Here is a 15,083-nt window from a genome sequence, read left to right as displayed (position 1 = left end):
GCAGGTCAAAACTGGAGATCGGTAAGACCTTTTACTCACCGTGGAAAAATATATACTGTACATGATAGGAAGGAAATACGGCTGATCAAATATGGATGTTCAAAAGTCGTATATGTTAGGTCGTGACGTTGCCATCTCGCAAGAAAAGAAAAACCACGAGACATGACTGCGCGTATCTTTTCATCTTCTTTTCCGAACCTCGTAATTTTGCGTCCCGCGACACATCAGAAAATTTGGACGTTGCTAGATTTTATCGCTTCTAACATCCACCCGCTTGTCCTCCATGCTGGAATACTCTAGTAGATGGTCGGAAAAGCCACGATAAGACTGCTTACATTTTCCACTGGCTTCGCTATCTGTCGAGCTGGTCGTTTTAAAGGTTCCTGGTGTACCTTGTTAATTGGGCGGTTGATCTCGCCGATAATTAGGCAACTGAGAGACGAATTTAAGATCCTTCTTTTTACGTCTTTGTGCTACCCTTTTTATTCCTGGAATTTCCTTTCTAGTGCCCTTTTACTGATTTATTTATCGCTGAAGTTCCTTTTTTTTTTGACATCCCTGTAGGCTTCCCGTTTTTATTCCTACCAACTTCTTTCCTTCTGCCCCCCATTTCATTTTTCTATTGCCGCAGTTTTCTTCTTTCTTGATACCTTTACTTTATCTTTTTATTATTACATTTCCTTTTTTATTGTTCTTACACTGTACTTTATATTGCTGAAATTCTTTTCTTACGTTCTTACACTACATTCTTTTTACTCCTGCAATTATTCTTAACGTCCTCGCACTGCTTTCTTGTTCCGCCAGAATATTTCTTTTTAACGCCCCCGCGTTATGCCACTTTACTCTTGAATTTTTAATTTCTATTCTCCTCCCCTGTTGGAAATCACTGTTGTCTTAAAAAGACTCTCTTTGTTCCTCATGATAGAATTGCTTCCTTCAATGTGGACATTTTTCCAGTCCCAATTTCACGATATATGTATTGTATTCTAGAAAGGTATTGTCGAAGAGAAACTGGAGGAGTGATGGATTATTTCCAGCGCTGATCCGGGATAGACATTGTCCACGATTGTCAAGCCAGAGAAGGGTAGGTCGAGAAACGCCGACAGTAGTCGTGTAGTTGGTAGGAATGATTTTCGGGAATGTGACCAATAGTGACCACTGGCTGACCGTAGGTCCACGAAAAGTACTTGGGTCAAGAGGTTGTTGATCGTCTAAAGCAGGCTCAGATGGAAACTCGTTGCATGACAGATTATTTCCTACCATCGACCTGGCATGGACATTGTCCACAAAAGTAGTACGAACAGGGAGAATATCCCCAGAGACGTCGACAGTAGTCAACTAGTCATTAAGAAGCGTTTTGGTGAAACTGGCCACTAGTGACCGCAGGTTGACCATAAACCGGATAATCGGCCAAAGGCTAGTTGATAACGCATAGTGGCTTTGGATACTATGATAATAGAAAAATGAAAAAATCAAGAATTGGATTCGAACGATTCTTAAAAAATTCACGATCGATTGTTTCATGAATTTTAATGTATTTGCGCTTAACGTAGAATGGCGGTTTAATTTTTTTAAATAAAATGTTTTTCTATAAATAAGTAATAGCCTTAATCTAGTGATATATCTTGCGTTGATATATTTATTTTCATTCTTTGATATTTTTATATGCTTTTAGCTTTTATTGTTACGATAAGCAAAATGGTCGTGGTATCACGCTTTAGTCGATTATTTTAATAATAATGCAATTCTTAATGATTATAAATTTTTACATGTACCTGCAACATACGCTAGTTATCTCGTATGCTGTAGCATCTGATGTCTTCGGTATGAAAATAACTCGCGAATTAACAAATATTTTATTTCAACTGCAGCTGAAACGCATACAGTGATGTCTGGTGTTTTAGTGCAATTACTTAATCCTTTAATTTAGGATCTCGCTAAATCAGGAAAGTTATTGTACACGTATCTGTACTCTCTCATAATTTATCGCAAAATTTGTTTTAATCCGATTAAAGTAAACTTTTTCGCGCGAGAAGTGAAGTGCGTGACAAAAATTCGTCGCATTTCCAGAATCAAGCAATTGTAATTCAATGTTTCTGTAAAGTTCGTTCGTTATCTCGTTTATATATGCTGAAAATTCATTCGACTAAGCCCATTATATAGTTTCCTCGTCCCTACGCATGTCAAATTCGTTTAAAATTCATGGGACGAAGGAAAATACATACTCCTGGGTCTGTATTACGGAATTAGAATTAAGTTTCTTTCCTTAATCTACCCATCTACTAAAAATTCCATTTTTCAAACATTTCCAGATTATTATCTTTATCACATTAAAATCTATCCTTCTCCGCGAGGCATTCTAAAACCTCCAAATGAATAATTTCATTCCCATCGTGTATTATCCCTGCAGTTGAAGACTGTCTCGAGGATTCCTTCGCATAGATTTCGCCTCTTTCGTAAGAAGATTACCGATTTCATTATTCTTCTTATTCTGAAAAGTGGCGAGGACGATAGTTAGATAGAATATATGGACGCAACGCGATGTGGCTGCGCTCGTAGCCTCCTCCAGGAGACGCCGAGCCGTTAAACGTCGATGTGGCAAGCGGCTGTACGTTCGTAATATAAATAAGGGGATGTTGGGACGCGAAGAAATGTGAGCATCTTATTGGCAATAACACCGCGAACGTATTTCCAAACGTCGGGAGTTGAGCGCGGGAATCGAAGAAGAAGGGATTAACAGGCCCGAAGTCACGAACACGCGTTACAATGCCGTGATTTCCGGGGACGAAACCTACTTCCAGTTTAACACGATTGCGCAAAATCAATTACCACGAGCTCCCATAATATACGAGCAAAGTTCCCCGGCCAAAAGTGTTCTCCCACTCGGCGTCTACCACCGAACTTGTCTCTCACCCTCTATTCTACAATTCTGCCCCCCCTCCCTACCACCTATTTGCCGCTTTAACTCGCGAAATTATAGCGGTTCGGCTGCGAATTCGGGCCGCGTTCAAGCCCGCCACGAAACAACCCTGGAAATGGCTGTCGTGTAAATGTGCGCGAATAATCTGTAACTTCAGCCAGTGTGTGTCTCCCTTTCATCCCTCTCTGTCTTTCCCCATATCCCTCCCTCCTGTTATCGTTGAACGCCACAGTCGCCATTTCCACGTACGAGGACGGTCTCTTTATCAGGCCGCCGATTGCACGTGAAAGCATCGGCCAAAGTCGCTTCCTGTTCACAGACGGGATATACGTCGCCGTTGAAAGACCTTTAGACCGGTCGTGTTTCCTTTCAAGTTTCCTCTTTTAATTTTCAACAGTGCTCTTGGGTAGTTCTCTCTTAAATCCAACGGTGTTCTTGATAAAAGATTGCCGACACTCTAATCTCGCGCTAGTAATAGGATCGAAAGAATTGTCACGATTTCGGGAAATACGTACTGACATGTAAAAGGATAAAGGAAAGGTATGCAGTTTATAACGTATCTCGATTGTTTTCTCAGATACAGGGAATTTTAACTTTCGCAACGTGAGCGCTGATGAATGGCAGCCGGAATCCCGGAAATATGACGACCTACATTTTTTCCTGGAAATGCGTACGCGCAGTACCGATGGCAGAAAAAAATCCAGCTGACTCAGCGTCTGGCACTGACCACGGTTGCAGACGACCAGCTCGGGGTCAGTTTAATACAGTCTGTGGTTGAGAGATCGAGTCGCTAATAGAGACAAAGGGAAGGTTAAAAGTGAAGCTTTTTAAGCGTTAAAAGTCACTTAATGGGAGAATAATTCGGGGAAAATTTCTCGCCTCATTGAACCTCGATCAATTGATACTTTCGACGATCCTCTAACAAAACTAATTCACGGTCCTGTTAAAATACCAGAGCACTCTTCCGGAAGGGGAATCTGAAGGAAAGTCACGTTCCCATAGAATATTCTAGCATGTCGTTCGAGGCTATTTCTTGTACCATTAGGATAGCCAAGATTCTTACATGACGTTATACGGAAACTGAAACGATCGGTAGCTCGTCCCAAACGAGGTGTATAACCAAACCGACACCCTCGATTCCAGCACGAAGTAGTTTAACGAGAACCAACCTCCGTTTAATTAATCCGAGAAATTGGATTAACGGCACCGCCGGCACGGCCACTTTGGTCGATGTCGGCTGGAACACGGCAGAACTGCCACCGGTTATCGGAAAAATAATAAAAATCTTCCTTTCTCGAACGATGAGGGTTGCCTCGTGACGCAACCACCACTTCCTCAACACTTTCTGTTCCCATAACCGCATATAGAACGTAGCCATCGTATACGCTATCGTTCAAAAGTGTTTGCTTATTCTATACGTACGACCACTTGTTCATTTTATTTTTCGCAAGATATGTTTTAATTGCATGTAAGATTAATAATAAATCAAACTACGTTACTATACTGCAATAATGTAATAAACGAGGCTATCTCGATTATATTGTTAAAGTTGGAAGCAAATTTGAAAGTGTTAATAGTACTTAGAGGATATTTAACGCAGAGATTATAAAATTATTTACATAATTAATGGAAGGGCTGAAAATTATAATGGCATAAGTAAGTTTACTGCTGTTTTCCTTGAAACAGTGTTCTGTATTTCCCGTTATAAGAAATTCATTATGTCTTTTTTGAGTCACGGAAACGTATTATCGCGGAGCATAGTTATAACGTAATTAATTATGAAACTAGAGGGAGATATTCTTTAGAATCGTAATAAATCGAAACTCTCCAAATTTTGATTTATATATTAGCCTTGATGAAGCATTATGTTTTAATAAACCTGAATTATTTTTATCTTTGAATATTTAGAATTACTATTTGTGCAGCGCGTAATACATAATGACATATATCATTGGCATGCCTTTTAATACGTAGTTTAGCTTTATAGTTTGATGATTGCATAGTAAATGTGGCTTCAAATTATTACTAATCTATCATTAATTTGTACAATTCGGCAAAATTCACATAATCAAAATCGACACAGTGCTCGGACAATTAACATTCATGCGGTTCACGCTTATGAACGGTAGCGTACATTCGAAGGATCCTCGTATATTTCGTTAGAGAGGACTTCTCCTCGATGCATCGACAGCTCTCGCAGTATTATGGAAGGTTGAAAAGAGAGAGAAAGAGGAAGAGAGAGAGAGACAAGAAATCGATTCTCTCAGAAAAATAATCTTCGCGAAGAATAGATGCCCGCTGTTCTTCTGACCGATTTTCTTCTTTCACGAGCTTCCCGGTGATCCGTAATTTTCGAACGGCGTATTCGCCGGATGGGAGCTCGGTTTATTCGACCAGAACTGATCGGTAATTTCGTAGCGGCAGTTTATCGCGTTGCTTTACGAAATACCATTCACCGATATTTCATTGTGTTCTCTGAAAAGCTGGCGTGGAAAAATTTATGTCAACTGGCCCCAGGAATTCAGTACGGTTAACTTAAATAATCCTATCGTATTTCCCAATCCAATAATCGCTATAAAGTTGAACACTTTGTTCGTCAAACAAATGGGACATTTTTTCAAATTTCTGTCTCGAGTTTTCCGGTGACCTACAATTTTCCAACCATTCGGACGCATTCGTACAATAGGGTGGAAGCCCATCAAACAACGATTCAATCTTCAGTAATGAGTAATTTCCTCGCATCTCTTTACGAAATACCATTCAACGATATTTCATTGGTGCTCTTTCAAAGGGCAGAGAGACAGAGAGAGAGAGAGAGAGAGAGAGAGATGAAAAATTACGTCAGCTGGCCGCGAATTTCGTAGGTTAACTACTCCACTAAGTATTCCAATATTAGTAGTAGCGCAAGTTAAGCGCTTTACCCATCAAATTAACAGTAAATTCCTTCGAAAGTGATTTATACTCTGGGACGACTATCGCCTGGGTGCTAACAGCAGGGAGGGAAACTGTTCGACCCCTTTCATTCCTTGAAGCGATGACAAAAAGGCGACTGTCCGATGTGGCAAGTCGATTATCAAGAGACTTTAACAGCGAGGGTGGCTCGATGGGATCGAGTTAAATCAAACGTATGGTAAGAAGCGAAGTCCGAGGGCAAGCGAAGCGAGGGATCGATTCTCCTGTTCGTGGCCGATAATTCGACCAGGATGGGTAGCGAGTCGAAGGGAAAAAGATGAGGATAGTCGGATAATTCGAAGGTAGAGGCATTATTCGGTGCATTTTATCGGTGATTCTTTTCTTTCCCTTTCCTTTCCCATTTGATGGTATTTAGAACGGAGTTGTCTGGTGAAAAGTCTTTATTTAAACACGAGCACTCGATTGTACTTTGGCTCTTCGAGAGGGAATCGAAGCGGATACAGAGGTGCGGGACACAGGAAACAGAGAAGTACAAAGGGGCCGATTACCAGGACCGTGATGCTTTTACCAAGGAAACAACTCACGGGCTCTGTGTGTTCCCCTCTACAACGATTCCGCGGGTCGAGAATTCGTCCATTCGATGTTGGCGAATCAATTAGACACGTAGCAATACGATACGCGTATAAAAAAAAAACGGTACAAATCCAACTGAAGAAATAACGTTCGATACAAAGGGACTGGCGTATTTCTTCTCGTTGAATTTATACTTGTCGAACCGGGGGTTGAATGCGAAACGAACCACCGGTGGCTCGACAATCCACGCGGTGGGGAGAACGGAAGTAACAATAATAACGCCGGTGAATAGAGGCAAACTCAACGGCGGAACTGCTATAAATCTATGTTTGTTAAGGTAACAGAATCTCTTCTGGTGTATCTTGCGATGCGTGAATAGAACCTGTAAAGGCGAGTGAAAAATTGTTGCGAAATGAATAATAGAGCGGGAAACATGATTTATATGGAGGCAAGCGTAAACGTTCGCAATTAAAGCCTTAAAAATTTACCGAGTGTTGTTGAAATGAAAAAGAGTAGGGAAATAGACGGTTGTTTTGAAGAGGTTGCGGTATTTTCAGCACTTGGTTATTGTTACGCACAGTCTCCCGTTCTAATTTTATGTCGAATATCTACAAAATTGAGGTATATATATATATAAATTCGAGGAGCAGGGTTAATAAAATATATCTTCCATGACAAAAAACTGAATAGCTCAAAAGTTTGTAAAGTCTATTCGAAAGAATTTATTGCTAAGAGAACAAATTCTTCAGAGAAACGACGAATTATATTCACGACATTCAGTTGAAATGATATATTATTTAAATGTATAAAAGAAGAAATAAAAGGTGCATATATTATTCAAAGGTAGGATAATCGTAAAGATACAATATATTCAAATTTTTCCTGAATTTCGAATGTCCCGAACAACCCAACAATGAATATCACAATAGAAAAGAAATTGTAAAAATTGAGACTGAGAAAAGGAGAAAAACGCGCAGAGTCTGTGCAAAAAAGTTTCATTTCCTGTCCCGTATTCAGTTTCACTGTAGTGTATGCCGATGATGGGAATTGATTAAACGAACGTCGAATCGGCTTGCAGAACGCGAAAAAGATCATTTAAGAGGAAGCTATGCAGGGAGTAGTCGGAGCGAAGGCTGATACGATTGAAGTTCACGACGTGCCTCCTCCACTCTCGATCGCGGGAGAAATACTGTTTTCTTCCCTTTATCAGCGTGAAAAGGTGAAAACGCCGACGTGGGAAAGCGTCAGAAAGTTTAACGATACAGAAAGCTACGCGATCAAGAACAGATATAGGTACTTTTATCATTGTTGGAAAAGCGTGGTAAGCATTTCTCATTTCTGGGATCTCGCAGACAAGGGAGAACCGCGAATGGTCTGGCTCCGATTTCCACAAAACTTTGCAGCCTTCAAGTACAGCCAAAAATAGTAGATACATATATTTTTTTAGCTGCGGTAACTCAAGTTTAAGAGGTGAAATCACACTCTAAAGTTCCGCCCCTTAAGAGCTAACTCGGGAATGGTTACAAATAGAAACACATTTTTTTGACCAAAATTGGATGCTTTTTAACTCGCCTCCGTCCAGACTTTCAGTCAAACTTTTATGGTTAAAGTTCGAGTGGATGTTTGGGTGAAAGTGTTAAAATCTCTTTCCATCTGTAACTGTTTCCGAGTCAGATCTTAAAAGGTCGAGCTCTGGAGGGTAATTCAACTCTTGAACTTGAGTTACAGCAGCAAAAATAATACGTACTTACCATCTTTTGTTGTTTTTTAAGCCTACAAAGTTTCATTTAAAACGGAACCGGTGCATCCGTGACATTTTCTTGTGTGTCAACCATTCTCCTATTTAAATATGCAAAGTTTGCGATTCGAACGAGAGCTTTCTCGTTTTCTTTCTACTCGTTATTTGAAAAACGTGGTTCTTATCCGTAAAACGTGTTCAACCCTTATGATCGCGCGATTCTGAAACTCTCGCACCTTTGTCTTAATCGCGTGGATAATTAAATTCTCCGTTCTATTAACTGCGTCTCGTATGTGTACTTTGGAGTCGTCTTCGTGCGAAAGTGGTGCGAGCGTGGGATCAGCCTTTTCAGGATATCCGTCGGTAATATTTTTTCAGTGGAATTTGATTGCATTTATCTGACAGAGTTTAGTTTCGCCAGGGGTTCAATTGATTTCGGGATCTAGCGGAGGGCGACAAGTGTCGACGAAAGTATGGCCAGAGAATAGGTTAATCGTGGATTCCATCGAAATCGTTGGCTCGCTATAGATATGTATTTTTTTTAAATTTTCATTCCAACGAAAAGCTGATGCCAACAGGCTGAAACGAAACAAATACTCGACCGCGGTTCCGAGTACGAATAGGAGAATGGCTGGTATTTTTCAATCGAGTATTCCCCCCAAATTCGCGGGAGAATAAGACTGAATGTAAAATACGAAATTGGTCCCGTACCGAGTAAAAATAGGGAAAGTTCGATAGACGATAATTTAAATGGAGGAACGAAAATGCGAGAAAGAAAAGAATCGTTGGAAAGAAATTCGATGGGATACGAGTCCAAAGTAATACTTCGATTCGTTTCATTTTGATGGGAAGGGTGACTGGGAAGGAGAAAGAGCGAGGGAAAGGATAGGAGGAGGCATACGTTCTACCCTTATCTTTTCCCCTTATCCTCACGAACGTCCCTGACTACTGACGAGTTCTTTCGGCCCCAGTCATTAAAAAAAAAAAAAAAAAGGAAAAATTGTGGGAGGGACAGAAAGAGTGTAGAGTATGAAGGGAAGAAACGAAGGGATGGAAGATAGGTCAATTGCAGGCTCGACAAACGGCAAGGAAATGATGCTCCATCTGCGGAACGAGCACGGACGACCAGTGCATTCGTATCTTGGATTCCTTTTAATTACTGCCACGCCAGATATTTGTATTTCTCGGAACGTTCCTCTTTGTTTGTGCGTGTAAGAACGAGGCTCCGAAGGAGGGTTCGAACAATGAGAAATCGCGACGAGGATAAACCTCGGGAAAAATTGCAAGCAGCGGAGGAGCTTTCTCCTTTTGAATTTCGTTCGCGCCAATGCTCGATGTACCGTTCGCCAAGCGTTCGATCGTGAAACCTACAATTTCTCGTTTCTTTCGCTCTGAATCTCATTTAAAACTCCGCCTCACGGTGGAAACGTATATCAAGTTGTGCTCGCTCCAACTTCCTCTGTTTTTTTACTCCATCTCTTTTTCGGCCTGCTCCCTTTCTCTCCGCGTCTCCCTCCTCGGCTTGGGAACGAACGTTAGACTCGACGGAACTAATTACCGGCACGTCTCACACGAAGCTGCGAAGTCAATTTCAGCTTACACGTAACGTTTACTTTTATCGAACGCGCCGGGCGCGCGCGGCTTAGGAATTTTTTTTTTTTTTTTTTGCAGAGAAATGAAACAGCAGCAGGCAAACCGGGCTGCGTTGGCTATCCGCGCGAAAACTTAATCGACTTTGACTACTGGCCTGGGTACCGTGCGCTCTTAAATGCGAAAGCCATAAAGGCTGTTTCAGCGGATAGGTTTTCATACAACGTTGGACTCGCGATCGTTCCCGCCCCGCTATAAATTATACAAATTCGAGCGTCGCGCGCACTTCGAAGTAGAATGATAACGTACATAGTCAGACGCGGCCGGTCGAACCGCTTCGTCGGTGACTCTTCAGAATTCCTCGTTATTTCCCTTGCCATCGAATTATTAAACATGTTGTTTGAATAAATTTCCCTTCGCAAGCTATCGTAGACGCAAGAACAAGTTTGAATATAAAAATATTACATTTCTGCCTAGTATCTCACGTAGAAAAAGCATTCCTTGGTTTGGATAGACGAATTTTACGAGTATGTAGGACAGGGTCCCAGGACGATCAAAAATTTCACGTTCCATTAAAAGGGCAAGAAATTCATGGGTTATGCGAGTAACGGTTACCGTTAAATAAAATATATTCCCTGGCCTGATACGAGGGGGTTCGGCCTAGCATCAAGTGGTTCGACCTGTCACGGAATACATCTTCACCGCGTAGGCCTCTCAGGAGGAAAGTGGAATGGTTTCTCGGGAAAGGTCCTTTCTGCTGAAAACGCGAAAACTTTCCCAGGATAGGTTGTCCGTGCGCGGAAGCATCTGGAACGCAGATTTATTTCTCATACGAGGGATGATATACAGAGCGAACCGCGCCAGTGTCACCAAATTTCGTTCGTTGCCTGTGTTTGCGAAATATTCGTTCGAATGAAAGTTTCGCTATTTTTCAAGGAAATAATCCACGAACATCTCGATTCTTTCCTGCTTTATCCGCCGTAGGAGAATTTTTATCGTATTCCTTAATGGAACTCGAGCAACTTTTCCAACATAACTTTCGATAAATACGTTTGTATTGTGCGACATTCTGTGAGATTGTGACTTGGCAGATAGACTTTCACGATAAGTAATTTTGATAAAAGCCGTTACAGAATTTCCTATTTGATTTATGATATGTGTTCCGCTAATGTAAAAAAGTTTCAGGATTTTGCAGGAAAATACACTTGGAAACGTTACCACGGCAGTCTGTACGCATTCTGTGAAACAAAACTTTCGGGCTAAAGCCACAAACGTGAGTTACGTCCCGGAATCCTCCGCAGGCCGCGTTTCTACGGATCTCGCGAAAAGTAATGAAACTTTTTACGCGCTTATAAGCTTCTTATGAATGTTTTACTATCTGCACCAACACCTAAGAATGTCCACTCTTCCAAATACATCTCTGTTGGCAAGAAATCTTAGTAGCTGTAACGATCATTGATACATGAAAGATAAACAACATATTTTGTATTGGAAACATATTTTTTTATTGTTAATACCTTTCATGCGCAAAAATCGATTGCATCGAAAAATTAATTTATGACTTTTCTTCAAAGAGTTTGCGTCCGATTTCCTCACGTAACATATTTTACTTCGTCATCCGTGTTGAAATGATTCCCATATCTCTCTTCATCCGAGCGAACATGAAAATCGCATGGTAATAAATCCCACAAAAATCTACGTAACGGAATTTGCCCACAAAAATCGTATAACAGCATGTATCTAAAACCTGTCATACAATGCTCTATGTTGAACATGTTACAACATATGATTGATGCAATCGACTTTACATTCACTACCGAACAATACGAGTACATCTATACAGCAACTCCAGCACCAGTTATAACTGCTGGAACACCTACTCATCGCATTCATTGCAGAACTTCAACAAGTTTTACTTTTACACTACTTTGATATTTTACGTTATAAGATGAGAATCTTCTCTTCATGGCGAGAATGAAATAACAGATTTACAATCAAGTAAACGAAAAGGATTTAATTTAATCTGTGCCAAATATCAACAAGTATACCAATACTTGCGAGTTTTAGGACAGAAGTCACTTAGTGTTCGACCTATTACATCTATATACTTACCTGTGGCAATTAGCTATTTTTGTCAGATCAACTGATCTACGTATATCCAGACAAGATTACATAGGCAAAAAATCCTGTTACCACTAAATCCTTACTGTAGCCACTTCCATAAGAACCACCCATCTCTGACTCTCTAATCCTCAGGTATAATATAACGTCCGCCGAAAATAGAACGCGAGAGGGTAATTTTAATAATAGCCAAGGTTAGAGAGACAAAGTGTCTTCGTCGTTTTAATCTCCGCAAGAAATGGCTGCTAATACCGTGGCCCTGTTTGATCGCGTGGGACGTACTCTCGTGTTCCTTGTTTTAACACCGCAGCCGCGAGCCTTCCCTCTGACCGCGAGCAAATATGTATAGGCCCGCGGAGGTGCATATATGTAGGTATACGCGTGCTCGTGCGGGAGATAACACAAACGCAGAGAGAAACAGAAGGTGAGAGGGAGAGAGTGAGAGAAGACCAGCGGCGATGTGCACAAGGACGATCTACCTCGAGCCTCGCCGAAATCGTAGGCGGGTTTACGAAAGTAGGCTGGGAGGCTTAAACGTGGCTCAGGCAACTGTAGCAACCGCTGGAATCGTGTGTGGCTTCGTGGAAAGTAGGATGTGAAGGTTTAACGCGGCGCGACGGGGTTGCGGAAACACACAGAAGAGAGGGGTTGCTTGATGCTTTAGGGGGGAAACAGAAAGGGGGTAATCCGGCCCACGAACCGGCGGGGGAGTTTTCTAATTTGAATGTTTGATGTCGGATCGTCTTTTGTTTCCCGCCTGGGCCACGGCGGCAGCGAGAAGAAATAAGAGCAGTTACATCTCCTATTCCCCTCCTTTCCCACCGCAGCCTACCACCCCCTCCCCAACCCGTGGCTTTCCTTTCTACCTTATCCATTGTTTCCCACCTGATAGTCTCTGCTACCATTTCTGACCTCCTCCCACTTTTTCGCTAGCGATGGAACGAACCGCGTCGCGAGACATTCGCTAGCCTTCGAGGGAATTACGATACACGCTTGCAGGCTAATTGGTGGGTTAAGAATCGCGAAGACAGTGAAAGAAATGTCTCGTGAAAATGGCGATATTTATTTATAAGGTACACTGATACGTTGCATGTTATATAAAACATTCTAACATTTAGCATTATGGCGAGGCAAGATCAGTTTGATAACGCGAGAGATATTTATTGCAAGTGTATATTTAGTAAAAAATTATTTAGAAATACTCCCACTGAATGTTTAGCCTTGTAATTACAAGGATAATTGACTGTTTGAGTAGTTCTATGATTTCGTATTAAATATCTTGTAGTTCCTGTGTATATTTTCAAATTTAATCAACTTCAAACTTAATCAACGTAATCACCATAGTTGACTACTCGAGTCTCGTTTCATAATATATTCATAAAGGGTGCCTGTAAGTATTCGAATAATTTCGCGAACAATTGTACGCATTGAAAACCTTCTTCGTTGTTGTAGCTTTGGATTTTAATTGAACAGAGGATGTAATTTCACCATAAACTCGGTCCCGTCACTATCATTGGTTCTTTCACCACCACGTTTCTCTCCCTTCCCTCGTGGTTTCTTAGCTGCGTCTAGATTTCATTTTAGCCCCTTCCAGACTCCGTCAGAGCTACAGGGAGCCAGTTCGACCAAAGGAGAACATTGAACGAAAATTACGACATGCCGATAGTCTGCTTCCTCGCAGCGGTTTCTACTTTCGTATCTGCTTTTGCTTCTTAAGAACCACCAGTGATACCGAATTTCCCTGAGTTTCTCGTTTAATGGATTCTCAGGGCGACGTACATTTTTATCTTCGCGCCACGGGCCACGATAAAGCCAATTAACTTCGTGTAAATGCTAATACGGTACAACGGTCGGAGCCATTGTAACTGGATACTGTAACCACGGTCATTATGAACGCTTCTTAAAACGTCGTAAAGGTTACTTTGCGACCTCTATCTTGTCCCACGTCCTCCACTTAGTCGATCTTCGCCCTCTCTCTCTTTCTCTTCCGTTGGATTTCGTTTTGCACGTACGAACTCTCCCGTAAAATCCGCGACACGTAGTCCGCGAGTAGCGGACGAGCCCGTAGTCCTTCTTCTCTCCGCCATTTAAATGCTAATGTCAACTTGCTCGAGCGCTTACGAGTTCACGAACGCGTACGACCAAGTTAAAGCAATCGAAAAATTTGTCTCGACGACGTAACGCGAACGAACTAGGGAACATGTTCTAACCGATCTCGCGAACGACAGCCGAGTTGCTTCGCGTATTTCTTTTTCTTAACACGATTCCGTGGAAAGGTGGGAAAGGAAGGGGCAAGAGCAGGATACAACGAAGAAGTAGAAGGCAGGTTTTTCCACGTTCGACTCGCGATTCGTCTTACAGAAATGTGCACTTTAGAACGTTGATAAAAAGCGAGTCGTATCCCGAGTCCCTCTCCTTCTATCTCTCGTCGTGTACCATTTGAAACCTACTCCTGTCGTCTCCAAACCTTTTTGCTTCTTTACTTCTGTTCGCGACACTTCTCTCCATTTCGTATCGGATCTTCTGTCTGGATTTCGATGTCGACGTCCAGAGACACACAGCTTCGTCCCCTGGACTCTTCCATATAAATGGTAATGTTACACATCCGGCTGTTCGATGAAAGATAAAAGAAAGTGAAATCTTATCGGAGGAACAAAGCCACGAGCTATCCGCAAATTTCTAGCTACGACGGTATCCGTAAAATAACATAAAGGAGAAACGACTTTCTTTCGAACCTGTTTCCTCCGTTCTGACGGGAACTGCACCGTTTATATCGTATAAATAATGTAATAACATTTCGAGAACCCTGTCGAACCACAATATTAATGCGTTTCCGTCGTTGGATTGAAAGGTAGACGAATAGGTTCCTCGCCTAGGATCCACCGGGTTATCGAAGAAACTTGTCGGTCCTCGCGTACAGGTGTAAGAGAAGGTCCCTGAGTAGGATTTACTTTTATTCTCCGATATATCTTTATCTCGTACACGCTTCTCCTATCTCCCTCGGTCCGGATATTCAATTCCTATTTTTCCGGAAGTTTTCCCGCCGCACTGATAAAACCCAAGTGGGTTTCGTTATCTCGATCCACCCATTCAGATTGTTTCTTTTTTCACGAATCTTCTTGTAGAAATTGGTTTCTCCTGTATGAAAAACATCGATCGATATCGTAAGATATATTACTTTATTCAGGCGAAGGAAAAAGAGGAAGAAAATTAAAGCGAGTCGAACGA

At 41.6% G+C, this 15,083-nt stretch overlaps 2 protein-coding genes across 2 annotated transcripts in view; both read right to left on the bottom strand.

The window, feature by feature from the left end:
* Positions 1-15,083, bottom strand: part of LOC132913737 (proteasome subunit beta type-3) — a 341,911-nt gene that overhangs the window by 111,567 nt on the left and 215,261 nt on the right. The gene's annotated exons all lie outside the window — the stretch shown is intronic.
* Positions 1-15,083, bottom strand: part of LOC132913638 (uncharacterized) — a 52,229-nt gene that overhangs the window by 35,435 nt on the left and 1,711 nt on the right. The window lies entirely within an intron of this gene.

This window comes from Bombus pascuorum, chromosome 13, assembly GCF_905332965.1.
Source record: "Bombus pascuorum chromosome 13, iyBomPasc1.1, whole genome shotgun sequence".
NCBI lineage: Eukaryota > Metazoa > Arthropoda > Insecta > Hymenoptera > Apidae > Bombus > Bombus pascuorum.
The sequence above is the reverse complement of the archived record's forward strand: the minus strand, read 5'-3'. Positions and strand labels throughout refer to the sequence as shown.